At 36.9% G+C, this 17,882-nt stretch overlaps 1 protein-coding gene across 2 annotated transcripts in view; it reads left to right on the top strand.

The window, feature by feature from the left end:
• Positions 1-17,882, top strand: part of LOC145685697 (proton-coupled amino acid transporter-like protein pathetic) — a 166,670-nt gene that overhangs the window by 75,217 nt on the left and 73,571 nt on the right. Inside the window, exon 1 of one of the 2 annotated variants that reach the window (XM_081758129.1) lies at positions 12,044-12,297. The exons of the other annotated variant lie outside the window; for it this stretch is intronic. The gene's annotated coding sequence lies outside the window, so the exon portion shown is untranslated. Of the gene's footprint in view, positions 1-12,043; positions 12,298-17,882 lie in introns of those variants that run through there. 2 annotated transcript variants of the gene reach the window in all.

The raw sequence follows: 17,882 nt of genomic DNA, 5'->3' as shown, positions 1-17,882 counted from the left end.
TTAGCGTAGAATCCATAGTTTTCGGGGTCGCTGAGATGAACAGTGCCACTTTCGATGCCATTTAAATCAAAATTCATCCCCGCAACTTGGAGAAGGGGGAGATATATATAAAAATGACCGATATTAGTGTCTAATCCAAAGTTTTCGGGGTCGCTGAGACGAACAGTGCAACTTCCGATGCCGTTTAAATCCAAACTCACCCCATTTATGTCCAAAATGAAACGTATTGCCCCCATGCGAAGAACGGGTATTCTGCTAGTAATAAACTAATGATAAAATGTTTAAGGCTACGTAATGGCACATGCGACCAGTATCGTGTTTGCCTTATAATGGGCAAGATGGAGCTGAAGAACTTCAGTTCTATCTTATTACTAGTAGAGTCTATGTACAGAAGAGCTGTTATACATACTCTGGGTTCATAATTTCATTCTTTGGCCATCAGTAATTGTAATAGAATTCTTGGATATTCCGGGTGGTGATATAGAAAAATCAATAAATCATCAAAAATTCAATATTTAGATATTTGAAAATATTCATCAATATATATATATATATATATATATATATATATATATATATATATATATATATATATATATATATATATATATATATATATATATATACGAAATATCTCGCAGCCCTACTGTGATTTGATTTTATTTGCTATTCAGCAGCAAGACTATATGAGGTTATGGACCTCTAACCACATGAGCTCCCGCCGGAAGTCGAACCTAGGTCGAATACCGAATTGTCGTTTCCTTAGCTCCGAACTTTATGTGCCGAATTGTCGTTTCAGTCTGCGACTTCATTACGAGGCCTTATCACTGCAAAATTAAAATACCACTAATTTTACCTTTATCACGAGTCACCTACTAGCTTTCCGTTTGCAGCCATTTAGAAACACGAAAATAAGTGTCGATTTTTTAAATAGCTGGAAATTGAAAGCAGATAAGTGAGTCGTGATAACGGTATCTCATGTAAAATAATATTGTCTAGGGAGCTCTAGTTCCACTTTTCGATTATCTTTTATCTGTTTGAAGATATCCCATAATTACTGTAAAATTAGTGGTATTTTAATTTCGCCGTGATGGGTCTCTTAAGTCGTTGGGATGAACTATTTTACACGCCTAACATTAGCAATGAGAACTAAATTATCGAATATAGACGTTAAAGAACATGTGTTTAAAGACACAATCCTAACTGTCCGGATAAGGCTAACGTAAGAGGAAAACTCGTGAAGAAATTAAATTGAATGATCGGTTATAGGATTCAAACCTATTTCCAGAGTTCGTACCACAATAACTTTCCGTTAAATCATGTACTTTTATGAATATTTTATCTATTAATTTTTTATACCTCAATTATTTCTCAGGATCAGCTTTACCAAGTAGGGCCAAAATTCGTGTGAAAATCTTTGATAGATTACTTCGGTGTGCCATGCCAAACTTGGTGTAAATTAGTCAAGGTCAGTCGTTGGCCAAGACCGAAAACAGAGAACGACATAAACTTTTATCCACTGCACTGTCGGATCCGAGGATGAGTCAGGGGCAAATCCAGGACGGACTTCTCGGGAGGGGGGCGGTGAGTTGTAATACTGCTACTTAGAGCTACTTTTAAGAGCTCCAAACTTTGAGATGGGTTTTATTTATATATATAAAATAAGAAAGTTTCCTCTTCTGGGGGGATTGTCCCCATCGCCCCCACTGGATCCGCCACTGGGATGAGTTAAGAACAGGAGGGGAACAAACAGAGAGAGAAAAGTGAAAATAAGAGACATTAAAAGTTGTAGGTGACAAAAAGTCATCAACCAAAATGGCTATATCCGAAGGGAGTTTGAAACGAAAGGAATCGTGCAAATACGCCATCCAACATGAAATGACTATTCTTCTTCTGTTATGTACTCCTTCACCAGGGGTGCCCACAGAGGGGGGCTATGACGCAAACTGCGTCATTGAAATATTTGGGGGGGTTAAAAATCTATATAAATATGTTTGAGGGGGTGTAAAAATTAATCGAAAAGATTTTTTTTTCATGGAAGAACAGCTACGGATAGACAATTGGGGGGGGGGTGCGTCATGGACATATTGGGGGGGCACCACTGCCTTCACAACTAAATATGTAATGCACGTGTTTCTACAGGGTGTTACAAAAGTGTGTCACAATATTTTGTGAACAGTTGCCTCACATGAAAATAAGAAAAAAAGTTCATATGGACCTGTGCTCAAAAGTAAATAGTTTCGTAGTGATAGGGTGCCGAAAACGTGAAACAAGTGAACTTCGAAAGTTCATAGCTCCACTATAATGGAACCTATCGTAGTCGGGTCAAGACATCATTGAGGCACTGGTATCTGAACTGTCCAAATATCCATGTTTAAGAATGCTCCAGTACTCGCACACTAATTTTTAGATAGGTGGAGAGTGATCAAGTACTCCCAAACAGCATCTCTAAAAATGATTGTGCAAGTACTGGAGCATTCTTAAACATGGGTATTTGGATAGTTCACATAGTAGTTCCTCAGTGATATCCTGACCCGATTATGATCGGTCCTATAGTAATGGAACTATAGACCTTTAAAGTTTATTTGTTCTCGTTTTCGGCACCCTATAATTACGAAACTATGTACTTCCGACCACAGGTACATATGAACTTTTTTTCTTCTTCTTATTTTGATGTGAGCAATCTTCCCAAAATAGTGTGACATTTTTTTTTTAACACTCTGTAGATTTGATCCCCAATCCCTCAGTTAGCGGTGGAGAATATCGTGTCCGTGGGTTTTCTCGGAGTTCTGAATTTCATTTATTTCCAAACCTTAAGATTAAAGTCCGAATAGTGGTTCATACTTCAGTTTAAGAAATAAGTCTTGTCTGATATAGCCACTTGAAAATAGACAATCAACTCCATTCCTTCTTTTGTTCCTTTATTCGTATTTTTTCTAGCCATTTTTGCACATACATGACTATATTTAATGCATTATTGTTTCCTACCCTTACTATGTTTCCTACCGTTAGTTCATTGTCGAAAGAAATTTGGACAATTTGGAGAAAGAAACGGAGTGAAATAAAATATCTACGGATGATCAGAAAGGAAATTATTATCATAATAGTGAAGGCTATGGAAATAGGAAAGGCGTGAGTGGCGCCTCAACCTTTGCCTGGTGTGAGTTGTGCAGTCAATGGATTGCCCCTGATATTGATGTTGAAATGAAAGGGGAAGACAGCGTGGCATGGTAACTGATATCCAGCGTCCTTCACGTGTTCGGCTAATGCAGATGAACCAGCAGAGATGCCAACTTACACTTCTTTTACTGACTAAAATGCTAAAGTTGCATTTGTAGATGAGGAAAAGCTCCCTAATTCCGTATTCTTCTGTTAGTTCTAAGCTGGAGTAGAAATCCTTCCATAGTTTGTCCATCCTATAGCTTAGCTCACGAATCTCTGCCGCGATTCTAATTCTTCGTTCACGTCAATCGCGGCAGAGATCCGTGAGCTAAGTTCTACTTTATACCGGGTGCGTCAAAAAAGGTATACATACTTTGAACTGTCATAAAAAAAAAATTCCAACCTACAGGTTTAAATTTCTGGGAAAAGTAAGGCCGCAATCCAATTTGGAAAATAAGTGTGCTTTCTGGTTGAACTCAACGTTCTAAATGAAGTTAAAGTAAGTATTCAAAACGATGACCTTCAGCATCGATACATTTTTGAGTACGAGTCATGACTGCTTCCATACATCGCCCCAAAGTGTGTCCAGTTTACGTTGTCTACGACGTCACATATCATCTTTCATTGTGTTTCTTAAGAAAAAAAATGAAGCGGTGTAAGGTCCGGAAAGCGTGCAGAAAAATCGATTGGTCGCCTGCGTCCTTTCCACTGGCCTGGTACATTTTGATCCAGATATGCTCGCACATTCATATGATAGTGTGGCGGGGCGCAATCTTGTTGGTAATAAAACCTGTCATTACCGTACATTGCACGAATGGCAGAGAAAATGGAATTAACAGACATTATTAGGTACTTTTCTGGATGTACAACATCATCAAACGGAAAGGCCCAATGAGTCATCTAAGAGACAAACATCACTTTTACATCAGGCAAATTCACAATCTTTTCAACAGTAATGTAGGGATTATCTTCAGCCCAGTACACGCAATTATTCCTATTAACAGTTCCATTAAGTTTGATTATGTTTCATCCGACCAAACAGTGCTACCCATAAATCCCGGTTCACGTGCAACCATCTCTTGACTCCATTCACAAAATTGTGTCCTGCGATCTGGGTCGTCTCACTTAGCTATTGCATCTGGCTTGGAATGTACAAGCAACTTACCCCTGCTCTCACTTGGCTCTTGCCTTGATTTTTTTTCTGGAGAGCACTAAAACAGTTCTATCATCGCGACTGGGGATTCAGTACAGGTAGCCGTGCGAGGTCGCCCTATTCACACAGTTCACACTGCTCCATGAACCTCGAATTTGACTCGTAGAGGTGTAATTGTTACCCTTAAATGTGGATCGATCCCATACTCACGTCTCCACTGTATGTGAACCGGAGCAACATTCTCAAACTTTCAGTACCACTTAATAAACTCCATTCGCTCTTCAAGACTGAAATGTCCGTCTGTCCGTCCGCCATGTTGATGTAACTCTCTTGTCACTAATTGGATTGCGCAGCTAGACCGACGATTCAGCTGCTACTTGTTGAAGAAATACAACATTGTAGGTTGGAAAATAAATTTTGTATGATAGTTCAAAGTGTGTAAACATTTTTTTGACACTCGGTATTATATACATCAGCGTTTTTTTTATTATTATTATTATTTTTAGAAATTGCATTGTGCATAGCAAACTACTAAATAAATTTAAATTTGCGTAGGTATTTATTAATTTTGTCACGCATTTTCAGCAACGAAAGAATTATTATTATTATTATTATTATTATTATTATTGTATATTTTGTTTTTAACATTGACGTGAAATACGTAATCAAAATATGTAATTTTTGTTTATCACAAAAAGTATGATAATGAAAAGCAAAGTAGACAAAGAGTAATGACAGTTATGTTTCTAAAAGTTAATACTTTCGACATTAGATTTTCTGAGCTTTATAGTTGCTTTTAAATAGGTCCATATGAGCTAAACTTTTTATGTCTGCACAATATTCATGCTACAACATGTCAAATGAAATTTAGGATTATGCCATATTTTCTGATGTTATAGTAATAAAATAACCAAACTATTACCGGTTTTTATAATTTGATTTGAAAAAAGATCTTGCGAAATACATATTCTCAAAATTTGGATACAAATAGAACTGAGATTTTGCCGTAATAAATTTTGAAAATGGGGGTGGTTCTTATTTGAGAGCCATACATTGACTCTGTTCCTTTCAATGTAGATAATCAAAGAGTTCTTTAAAATATGCACCATTACATCTGCCCTGGAAAACAGAAAGGTGCTAAGCGCCATTTTCCTTGATTTCCAACTAAGTGCATATCCTGACTTCTCATTTCATGTTTAATGTTGTGCAGAAAGGAGACAAGTGGCAGGAGACAATATGAAAGGTCTGCAGTGAAAACTGAATTTTCTGGAAGAATAAAAGACTCGGAATTGTTTAGTATTTCATTCGTTTTTATGCTCTCCTGAGAAATTTGCAGTTTGGCGCTTAGCACCTTTCTGCTTTCCAGGAGCGACATGTCTTCCTACCAGAACTTGTTCCACTTTTCTCTCTCTATATATTGTTGTTTAGGGCTCCTTCGTGGCTAAGCGGTTAGCGTACGCGCCTTTGGCGTGGGTGGCGTGAAGCTCATGTGGTTCGGATTCCACGTTAATCAGTAGGTCCACGTCTCATATAGCCTCACTGGTGAAAGGGACGTTAAATTCAAAATCAACTCAACTCTATTGTTGTTTACATTAATGAAAAACAATTTCTATGAGTGATTTCATACTCGTCAGGGGCTGATTCTTTCCCTCCTTATACCTCCTCTTCCACTGCCTACTTTTCCTGTATATATTGGGATTATTCATTTGTTGACTGAGAAGATTTACATGTATTAAAGTGATCAAAATCAGTGATGGTCACCTGACTCCATTTTCTACAATTTGCATAATTTGAAATAGAAAGAATCAGATAAGATTTTAAAGTTAAGGCTACCACCTAAGGTTACATCCATTCCCGGCGGGAGCTCATGTGGTTCGGATTCCACGTTAATCAGTAGGTCCACGTCTCATATAGCCTCGCTGCTGAACGGGACGCTAAACTAAAATCAACTCAACTCAACTAAGGTTACATCCACTTTTTTCAATTTTAGTGAAAGGGGGCAGGGTGGCTCAGTGGTAGGGCGCTTAGCTCTGATGCGTGGAGTCTCTGCTTCCATCGCAGCTCGTGGAAAGTGGACTTTGTGGTGGACAAACACCGTCGGGGTTCTCCTGCTTCCTTCCACTTTCATCATTGCATCATTTCCTTCATTCTCATCATCACCGCCTCTTTTAGTCAACATAATCGTGCGACGTAAAACTGAAATTGTTCATTTAATATAATTTAATAATTGTTTTCAACGTCTCTCGTATAGTGTGTGGGAGCAAACAGGATTGCGCACACTATAGATCCCGAATTGCGCACAGATCTCTGTTGGTCTTTCTGAACACAGATTTTTGCCCAACGTTGCCACAATGCTAGATTTATAATCTGTGCGCAAAGAAGGTTTTCCTTCAGACTAGGATAGAAACAGAAATTAGAAATACAATTCATATTATATTGAGCTAGGTGAGAAATGAAATAAATATATAATATAATTTTATCAGTAGGTACAAGAAGTCATGATACCTCCAAATTTACAATCCAAATGTTAAAATTTTTCTTATCTCATAATCTGAATCCGTTCGGAGTTCTAGTACCTATTTTTAGGTGCTAAAGTAGCGTCTTCATTATTCGATTAAAAAAGAACCAATAAAGCTTTTTACTTTTTTTTTTCAATTCTAGAGGCACTGTAGAACACGTTACGTATGGTTTCACGCCTTCCTGCGTCGAGACACAGGAGGTGATGACATCATAACTTTAATTTTTTTTTGTTAGGTGTATTTTCATTATTTTTTGGCGGGCTTACTTTCGCAGCTAGAAGATTGAAATTTTGTACAAACATTCAATCCACCGAGTACTATTCATTAGTTTTTTTCAGATCTCTGCGTTAGCACAAGGTGGTTCCAGAGGGGCAAAAAGGTAAATAAAAGAGATTTTGTAGTTTAAAAAATCCCTTTTTTCGCGATTTTCTCGCCTGAGATACATGATGGAGGCATGTGAAGGGTCCGTTTGAAAGGCATTTTTATTCTGTAGATAATAAAGGGCAAACTATGATTCTAGAATGTATAGGGATGTCTCAGGAAATGTTCTGCCTGAGATCAAGGTATTTTACAGTAATCTGGAGCATTGTGGGGATTATTGATATTTTTCCCGCCCTGACTGTTCAAGATAAAAGCTTGAAATTTTGTACAGGCATTTAATACCCCTTAGTGTTTTCTAGTTGAGTTTTAGATCTCTGCATTAACACAGTGGGGGTCCAGAAGGGCTCAAAAATTAAAAAAAAGAAAAAAGAAATATTTTCAAAGAAAAATCCCGATTTCTCTCAAAATTTCCCGACTCAGGGACATGATATGGAGATGTGAATGGTACCATTTGAAAGGTTGTTCTATTGTAAAAAGAAAACGAGGTATGAACCATGATCCTATGATAAATAGGGATGATGCTGTAGCCGCTTGACTGAAAGTCTCTAATTTACCTTAAAAAGCCGGAATCTATAAGGGTTAAGCATTTCATACTGCTTCAATATAATGTTATGTTTCTTTAAATCTTCCTTTTCTTGTGTATTGGTATATCCTTTCGCAATTGATCTTAATTTCAATTTTGTTTCTGATTGTATCTTCAACAAAGAAGAGATTACCTGATAAATGTCTGGACCAAGTGAATAGAATTATTAATTGTAATGTTTGTGAAATGTTTCCGCCCTATTTTCGTTCGAGCAGCTACTGAGGGCTCGGAAGCCCATATTCTAGGTGGGAACCAATAAAACAAAGCAAACATTTATGATGACATTCTTAATGTTAATAATAATAATAATAATAATAATAATAATAATAATAATAATAATAATAATAATAATAATAATAATAATAATAGTAATAGTAATAGTAATATAGTGTACATACTTGCCACTACTAGCCAAGTTTTATGAGAAAATTGAAAATTGAAAAAGTGAATAATTTTCTCCATTGTCGTAAAGTTTTGCTTTGGTAAATTTATTGAGGTCTGTCGTTAACGTCTGGTCATATAATAGGACACTTGTTACAATAATATGTGCGATACAATGAACTTAAATTAAAATATTATTAGTATAATACAACGATGTGAGTAAACTACTTCCTCATACTAATTACACTGCATTCCAATATAATCCTTGCAAAATTACACGATTTACTTATTAATAATGTGGAACCTGTCAATATATATCTTAAATAACCTTCCTAAATCTAGTTAGAGTATATAATTAGAAACAGTATGATGTAGCTACCTGTTAGTTTTATTACATACACTACGACTATGCACAGTAAATGCTATCATTGTTCGTACCTAATGTAACTCGCACAAGTTAGGACGATAATCTTAGCTTCTTCATTTATAAATAGTAACTTTTCTCCATCATAACTGAACTCAACTTCTCTTTCAATCACTTACTGAAGCAGCCTCTGTAATATTTCTCGGAAGAACTGGTGTGAGATCTTTCTTTTTTTCGAATGCAGTATATAGCTTCTCTATCCTTATGTGTTAATTCCTCTGTATTTTCTATATTAGCTCAATCCTAGTAATTTTATTCGGCCCTTGGTTCGGGTATTTCGTGTTCTTTTCTTACAGAACAGAAGAGAAAATATTTTCCATCTGACAACATTGCTTAAGTTTTCTGTGCGCAATCCTGTACATAATGACAGCTTGTCAATGACTTATCAGGTAAAACTGATAAAACTGGAAAAGTGTGCGCAATCTCATTGCAGCCATAGTGTGTGTATTTGGGTTCCCAGGAATTGTGATGTAATAAACTGCACGTTCATATTTTTGGTCTATAAGAAACGGATTGGGAACAGTTATTTGTTTATTTAATAGCATTCTGTACGTATTTCCTGGCTCTTCATAATTTAATATTTTTTATTGTCTAAGTTATTTACTGAAATTCAAAGAAGCCGTGATGAGATTAGCAGAGAACCTTAAGCTTTCTATAACATTCCCCAGTTTTTTTTTCTTTCTGTCTCCAACAATAAGGCCTACTATACACTTTGAGATAAATACTAGGAAATATCTTGGAATTTATCTTAGAAAACGTGTTTTAACTTATCTTGTAAGAAATCCTACCCTTTCGTGCCATACACGTAAAGATTTTTCCTGCCTGACCGAATGACGTTGCGAGATGTCGATCCATAGTGCACAGCGGTAAAAAATAAATAAATAAAAAATAAAAATAAATTAAATAAATAAATAAATAAAACTGGCTCTACAGTTAAACAAGCAATTCGTAGGGTGGAAATAGTGTTAAGAACACTATTAATTATAACAGCAAAAAGAAAGAAAAAAGTTATTGGACAAATACGGCGACTGGCGGGGAGAAAACAAATTTGTTTTCACTTTCTCTCACTTGATGTCACCTAAATCGAAATCTTACGAATTTACTTTCCAAAATGGAGCATGCTCTGAACAAGAGAAATCTTATGGAATTGTTCAGTATACAGGAAATGACATTCGATCTGATTCCATATACATTGAGATTTTGACTCTATCCTATAGTATATGGCAGGCCTAAGGGTAATTTACTGAAGAATGGAAATACAAACTAGCGATTTTCTCAAGAACGGCTCTAACAACTTTGTTTCACACATTAATATTTCGTTGACAACTTATACTGTGGTATAAGTAATTTCTCCGGGAAAAATTCAGACGTGATAGTTTACACTTTTTAAACGATTTTCTGAAGTACAACTCGGACGATTTCATTAATACTTCGTAAATAAATAAACCAGCAATACGGGATAAGTTATTTCTCATCAAAATATCCTCAAAGGGTAGTTAGTATACTGTTAGGAGTGAGTTTCTTTCCGAACAGTTTTCTTCAAAAGCAACAAATTTGACCAGCGTCTCTTCGTAGCACTGAATCTATGTGGAACATAAAAGTAAGCTCGATGTTGGATGCGAACCACAGCTACCATTTGAACTCAAAAGTTTGTTGCGCTTTCGTAGTTTCAATAAGGTACGGTTTTAAATCACGACTTTACAATAAGTATTTTAAAAGGACAATTCATCATATTGTATGCTGCTTGAAATGATACTGATTTCCATTTTGAATCTTCGCTCTTTACAGTTACGTACTGTATATATATCATGTGGTACATGGGTAAAATAAAATCACTATTTTGTCTCTGAATCCAATTGCCTTTCTCTTTTCTTCCTTCATTTTTAAGGGTCCGATTTTATTTTCGGTGCAATACAGTACTTCCGCCATGAATTGAATGAAATCCAGGTCTGCTGCTGGACAAAGGAGAAAAAGATCCATTGAGACACAAGGAAACTTAAAAGGTTTTTAAATGATTTCAAGAATTTTTTAAGATTAATAGAATCCATTGATCATTGAGTGGCCCCTGCATAGCGTAATCGCTAACGCTTTCATCCTTGGTGCGTGCGGTCCTGGGTTTGATTTCCGATGGGGACACTCGGTCGAAAAAGTGTAAAAGCTTTTTGAGGCTAGCCATCCTGAGTGAGGTTTTCATGGGTTTTCCTCATTCACACCAGGCAAATGCCGGGATAGTATCCAATATACATTTCCCAGGCTGTGCCCTTTCTTTCTCAGTCCGTTCTTCCTTCCTTTTCCTCGGATAGTGTGATCGCCGCAGGGGCGGATCCAGGGGGGGGGCGATCGGGGCGATCACCCCCCCCAGAAGAGGAAACTTTCTTATTTTATATATATAAATAAAATCCATCCCAAAGTTTGGAACCCTTAAAAGTAGCAGTATGACAACCCACCGCCCCCCCCCCCCAGAAGTCGGTCCTGGATCCGCCCCTGGATCGCCGAGGGACGTAATCCCTTATACGTGACGGGATAACATGGCCATAGTTACCGAAAGCCCAGAAGTCTTAAGAGGCTTCATCCCGGCGAAATTAAAATACCGCTAATTTTACAGTAATTATGTGATATCTTCAAATAGATAAAAGATAATTAAAATGTGGAACAAGAGCGCCCTAGACAATATTATTTTGCGTGAGGCACCGTTATCACAAGTCACCTAGTGGCTTTCCGTTTTCAGCCGTTTACAAACGCGAAAATAAATGCCGATTTTGAAAATGGCTCGAAATCGAAAGCAGATAAGTGAGTCGTGATAACGGTATCCTAGTTTTAAGAATCATAAGATGAATTAGTTTGGCAAAATGTGCGGACCATTTGACACATAGTAAAATAAACTGTTGAACGTTTTTGCTTTTACTGTTATCAACATTCATGCTTCTTATGCTGTACGGAATAGTTTTAGTAATTTGTTAATATTGTTGGATGTAAACGCTGTAGAAGGAAGCGATAAGCTATCCTCTGCAATAGGTTCGTTTCCGATTCGAGTGGAAAAGTACCCAGTGGCTGTTGTTAACCTTATGTAATGACCCGTTTCTGCAACATTTTTTCATTTAGTTCTTTTGAAAGAGAAAAACGACGCAGATGTTGCAGTTCCGTTATCATTACTATTTTTGGAGTGATCAAAACGGAAAGATACGCATAAATGCGTTGAATAAAATAGTGAATGAGTCATATTTGAATGAAGGGGGAGGGGGGGGCTAGGTATGGTCGAACCAACTATAATTTTTACACGTACTACAAATGACCTTTATCAAAACCTTCATCTTTATCCCACGATGTATACTGTTTGTAATGGAATTTTCCTAACCAAGTTTGCCTTGTTTATCGTTACAATAATGACAAAGCTTCCCCAAAATTTTCAGTTAACGTTGAAGAAAGTGGCTTTCTGACAGCTTATAACAGTTGTTGCTAGTTTGACAAGTAATTCTTTAAAGTTTTCGAGTTAACGTTGTATTTCGTAGTGAGCATCAGGTGTAGTTAACAAGTGTTGTGACAACGATTTGAAATGTTTCTCCAAATTTCAAAATGCATGGATTTTACTCAGGTTTTTGGATTTCCTGCTTCCCGAATATACTCAGTTCCACATACCATGCTACGAACAGGACAACTATCAACTAATTGTTCTTTTTCTTCTTTCATGTAATGGGTATGATTTTGTATTCTGTACATTTACTATTATATAATTATTTTGCATTACTTGATAATTACATTCAGTGGTTGGATTGAAAATAAATTACCAGCATTATGCTTAGTCTTGTCCACGAGACGAAACCTTTCTTGTCTCATCTTGTAAAAAGTGAAAGCTTTTACGTCCCTCGTTATGCCGGCTAGGCTAAAGGAAACGGCGATGAAGAGAAATTAAGGAAATGAAGAAAGTGGAAAGAAACTGGAGAACACCGAGAAAACCCACGCATACGGTGTTTGTCCACCACAAAGTTCACTTGGCGCGAGCTGGGATCGAACCAAGGACTCCATGCACCAGAGGTGAACGCTCTACCACTGAGCCACCGCGGCCCCTCGTCTCGTCTCGAAAAGAGATGAGAATTTTCTGTTTTAAATTCGAATGGAGACGCGAAATTTCAAGAGAATCGTGGGCAACACTGGTTCACCCAGGTCTTAGATCTCAGACACTGTTTCAGTGTTGCGTGATTCGTCGTAGAAAAATTATAAAGTGATTATCCGAACACAGTGAAGAGCATTTATCAATATTTAAAGATAAGCAACATAATAAATATGGATTAAATATTTTTATATTACACCAGCGTTTCTCAACCGCTGTTCGCGACACATTGGTGTATCGCGAAAATCTTAATGTTTTCTAAGATCTTTCACAAAGAAATTATCTTTGGAAGAAATTTTTTAAAAAAAATGTCGCTAATTGACTTCATTCAACACATGTCTTCTAAGTTTAAAGCTAGAAAGTTTGCTTTTAACGCTGTTCATTTTTCTTTGGAAAGAAACACTGGACATGAGAGTGTGTCTGTCAATAATAGTTCGTCCATGCATAGATATGCTTTACAAAAAATCACCAGGGGCAAATATCTTACTAGTTTTAAGTTTGATATCTTCTTATATTTCTAATGATAATATGTGTTTCTCATATTCCTGCTTAAGACTCAAAAGTTTCTTTTATGTTAATATGTTTCTATTCAAGAGTCTTATGTAATTTGCTTGTGAGATTTGTATCTCATAGTTGTTCCACGTGTTTATTTTTTGTATCTAGGAAAAAATCACATGCAGGGATGTCGCGAAAGTTTGAAACGTATTTTGATGTGCCCCAAAGAAGAAAGATTGGGAAACTCTGTATTACACTCCCTTAGCCTAAAGGGCATAATCGTGAGACGTTTACATTGAAATATTTCATTTAATATTTTTTTCATTACACCTTCCGTGGACCTCTCGTGTCACAGAAGGATTCTGACAACTTGTAGATGAAATTACGAAAATATTCAACACATAAGTTTTGTACAGAAGTTTACGAGACGAGACGAGATAATGCATATCCCATCTCGTCTCGTCTCGTGACCAGCACTAGTTAAACTAGGTTGCCACTTTACAACAATCTTGTAGCTATCATTTTTTTAAAAAATCTTGCGACCCTATTATATTTCTGCATGCAGACAGGCTTGAAAGGGACATGCAACATTTTTTTCATCTTGCAAGGAGTTGAACAATGTGCAAATTTCTGGGTCGTCTTGCTTGTTATATGCTATCGCCCTCCCACTGATATGAAGAAAAAGAGTTTCGTCGCTTCCAAAACAACGAATTCTTTCGGACGGGAAGGGGAAGCGCGCCAAAATACACGTTTTTAATTAGGTTCAGTTTTTGTCCACTAGAGTGCCGTGTTTCATGGGTGGAGATGTCTTTCTTTCTTGGTTTCAGAAAGTTGTAGTGTGTAAAGGGGGAATGGATGGGGTTGCAAAAATTTTTAATTTCAGCTACAAGATTCTTGCAACATGACAACCTAGCTTTATGCTCCTATACATAAACCTATCTTTTTATATTTTGAGGGATTGTTAAATGAATTGCACTTTTCACTGCCTCTCTTGTATCTAGATTAACAAGCTTTCTTTTCATATTTACGTTTCCTACTCGCAAACTGTAATATCGTATGTCTTATCGCGTATTATTTTAGATGGGTCCAAAACAGATGTATGTGAATACTGATTAGGGAGATGGTAACTCAGTGGTAGACCGCTCACTTCTGGTGCGATGGGTCACTGGTTCGATTCCCGACGACGCATCATCGTATCTGGATTTTCTCGGCGTTCTTCCGTTCCCTTTCACATTCTAAATTATTCTTTTATTATCGTTCACTTGCCTTAATCACCCGTCTCGCTTAGCCTAACGGACATATTCGTGGGACGTAAAGCTAGAAGTTTCATTTCATTTCATTTCAGCTCTACTGACGTATCGGAAATAACGTTGTTATAAATAGGAAAATGGTAAATAAATATACACTTTAATAAGTTTACTAAAAACTGATAAAGTGCAGTTGAAACGAGCAAAAAGAAAAAGTTGAAAAATGAGAAATGCATGTGTGTGTGTGTGTACTTGGACATTTTTAAAAATATAATACAGTGAAGTCTCTAAAAGTGAGCACTCCATAACCCATCAGTTCGGATAACTCGGCCATACCCTGACAAGCCAGAAGTACGTAAAACAACAGGGCATTACACATTTCTTTCTTTAAAAAAGTAGCCCGTTTTTGCAAAGTCGACTAGTTAATTTTCATTATAGACAGCTTTATGCCTTCATAAAATATTTTTCTGAGGTCTGTCATATCAGGTAAATTACTGTACAGCGTGTATTCATTAATTTTCATTTTCATGTATAGTAAAGCCTCTATGCTTTCATAAAGTATGTACTTTTCCTTGGTTTAAAGGCACTTGGGCAGTTTATACTCTGTTGTATTCTGAGACAACCAATACATACAAGTAAAGTACTATATTTTCTGAGGAAACACTCGTACTTATTCTGTTTTAACCCTATTCCCGATAACCCGCCATTTTGACGAGCTCGGCCACTGGTCGACATTAGGCCGAGTTTTCGTAACTCTACTGTAGAGCTTATTTTAATTTTTTTTACAACTGCTATGATTGTTGGTATTTTAATTTACTATCGATATTCCATACAGGCCCGATTCGACAACTGATTAAAAGTTTATTGCTGTTACGAATTATTTTTTCCTTAGAAAATCAAGTCTTAAGTAAAAGATTATTCGTTAGATTCCTTCCAATAATCAAATCCGATCTTTAATCTTTAGATTTTAAACTATTCCAATTATTTTAGTCATATATCCTTGCCTAAATCTACTTAGTGTGTTTTGGGAATAACCTATTTCAATCTCATTTCGTGATATACTCTGTTTGTTGTGGTTTAGGAATCATTAATTTCGACTCGTTACTTGTAACTCACGATTAAATTTGTTTATTTTGTCCTTAAAAATACGATATTCCAATTATTCTTACAGAAGTTCATTACCAACTTAAGCCTAAAGAAACGATCCATCCATTTCCGTTTTGTGGAATATTGTGCTTTGTGGAGCAGAAACGTGAATATTACAAAAAACTTCATCACACTTTCGAAACGTGGATGTGGAGGAAAATGGAAAATCTTTCTTTCAGTTTAACGTCTCTCGGTTAGGCCATTTAGGCTAAGGGAGACGGATGATTAAGGCAAGTAAATAATTATGGAAGAATCGGTGGAGTGAGCATGTAGGAGGAAACGGGAGAACTCCGAGAAAACCCACAGATACGATGCCCGATCTGAAGATTCGCTTGAATTGGAGGCGTCAAATTTGGTACATAAACGTTCAATTAAAAATAAGTGAATACGTTTTATTTTAGCGTTTTGAAAAATTCTGCTTCTAAAAGGAGAAAAGGAAACAATTTCTACAATATTAAAATGTCCAGTTTTGTATTCATTAAATCTTGTTTTTTCCATGCGAAGAACGGGCGATACTTCTGCTAGTAAATATATAATTGCTGCTTATTGTCAGCTTTGCTGCTAGTACGTTGTTTATAACGTGATTGATAAGTGATAAAATTCATTGACGTTATTTATGTTTATTAGTCTATGATAAAACGTTGCACAAGCAATTCACCGCCATTTGCAGACTCACGTGTTACCGTTGGAACGTCACGTTTATAATAACATGAATTATTCTTAATTATATTTATGCATAATTGCCAATATGACATTAAATGTAAGGCTGATTAGCAAATTTCCGCTGTTTAATATGGACTTTCAGCAATAGAGAGGATATCTTGCGAAAGAATTGGATGTGGAGTCAAGGACAGTCATATGCAAGCTTCTTTTTCAGGAGTTTCGTTTAGCAATGTTCTTTTTGTGTATTGACTGTGTCTGCCCGTGTGTCCGTCCGTCCGTTCGTCCGAGAGACGAAAACTCTTACAGGTTAACTCACACATAGTGTTCCGTTCCTCGTCTGTATCGTGTTCCACAGTTTCTTTTTAGACTTTGGCATTGAAAATTCATTGGATTGTCTTTTTTTTTAAAAAAAAAAAAAAAAATTCACACAGGACGTGCCGTGCCCCGACAGGCCGCTTTGAAGAGAGAGCAACCCCGTCGTTACTCGGCCGCGAATCTTCGGCTCTCTTCGGAGCACACGAATCGACATGAAGTTGACCAGAACCAAGGGAAGTGATTTTAGAAAGCAGTAGCGGTACGGTAATGCACGGCATAGTATGTGTGAATTGTCGCGGGCATGCAGTTCCGTGCCATGGCGGCGTGCTGGGCGACGGTCCCGGGCGCCAAAGTAAGGGGCGCAAAATTCGGGAGAAAAAAGAAAAGATATGTAAAATGGAAGGAAAAAAATAATAAAAAGTGCTCAAAATCAAGGAAAAACAGGGTCTTTTTGAAATTTTCTTACGCTTCGCGCCAACCATAGTGGCACTTCACAGCTGTTCTGTCGACCTCATTCATATTTACGGGGGCGCCGTCGTGTACTCTCACCCTGGGCGCTGATTTTCCACGGCACAGTATGTGTGAATTAACCTTAAGAACTACGTGATGTATCATCATCAATTTTGGACTGGATGTATCGGCTTAAAAGTTAGGAATCGATTTCGTTGACGGAGGTTAGACTGAAACCGGAAGTGGTAAAAATCAACCATTTCCGGTTTTAACGATCACTATACAGCAGAAACGGTAATAAATAACGAGAAGGTTACTTGCAATCGATTATACGTCCCGAAAATACATTGTACCCTCCATCTTTAACCCTCTACTGAAGCTGAAAATGATACAAATTCACTACGACTTTTGGCTTCACATGGGATCCCTGGTTCAATCCCAACTCGCGCCAAGTGGATTTTGTGGTGGACAAACACCGTGTGTGTGGATTTTCTCAGGGTTCTCTAATTTTCTTCCACTTTATTCATTCCACCATTGGATTCATTTTTCATCATCGCCGTCTCCTTCAGCCTGGTTGGCATAAATATGGGATGTAAAATTGATTTTATTTCACTTCCGGCTTCAGTGTTGATCCGCATAGAGCAAAAAGGAAAAGAGAAACGAACGTCTTCTGTCTTGTAACTCTCAACTCAGACCGGAAGTGAAAGAAATCAAATACTTCCAGGTTTTAACGTTGGGCACTAAAGAGTAAAATTCATCTCCATCATTTTTTTTAAAAAAATTTCCACTATCGACCTTATCAATAGTACCCTTTTACTTCGAGTTAAAACCGGTTAAGAATAAGGACTAATTAAC

This window comes from Thermobia domestica, chromosome 5 (assembly GCF_964235325.1).
Source record: "Thermobia domestica chromosome 5, izTheDome1.hap1.1, whole genome shotgun sequence".
Taxonomy (NCBI): domain Eukaryota; kingdom Metazoa; phylum Arthropoda; class Insecta; order Zygentoma; family Lepismatidae; genus Thermobia; species Thermobia domestica.
Note: the sequence above shows the minus strand (reverse complement) of the source record. Positions and strands in the feature narration are given on the sequence as shown.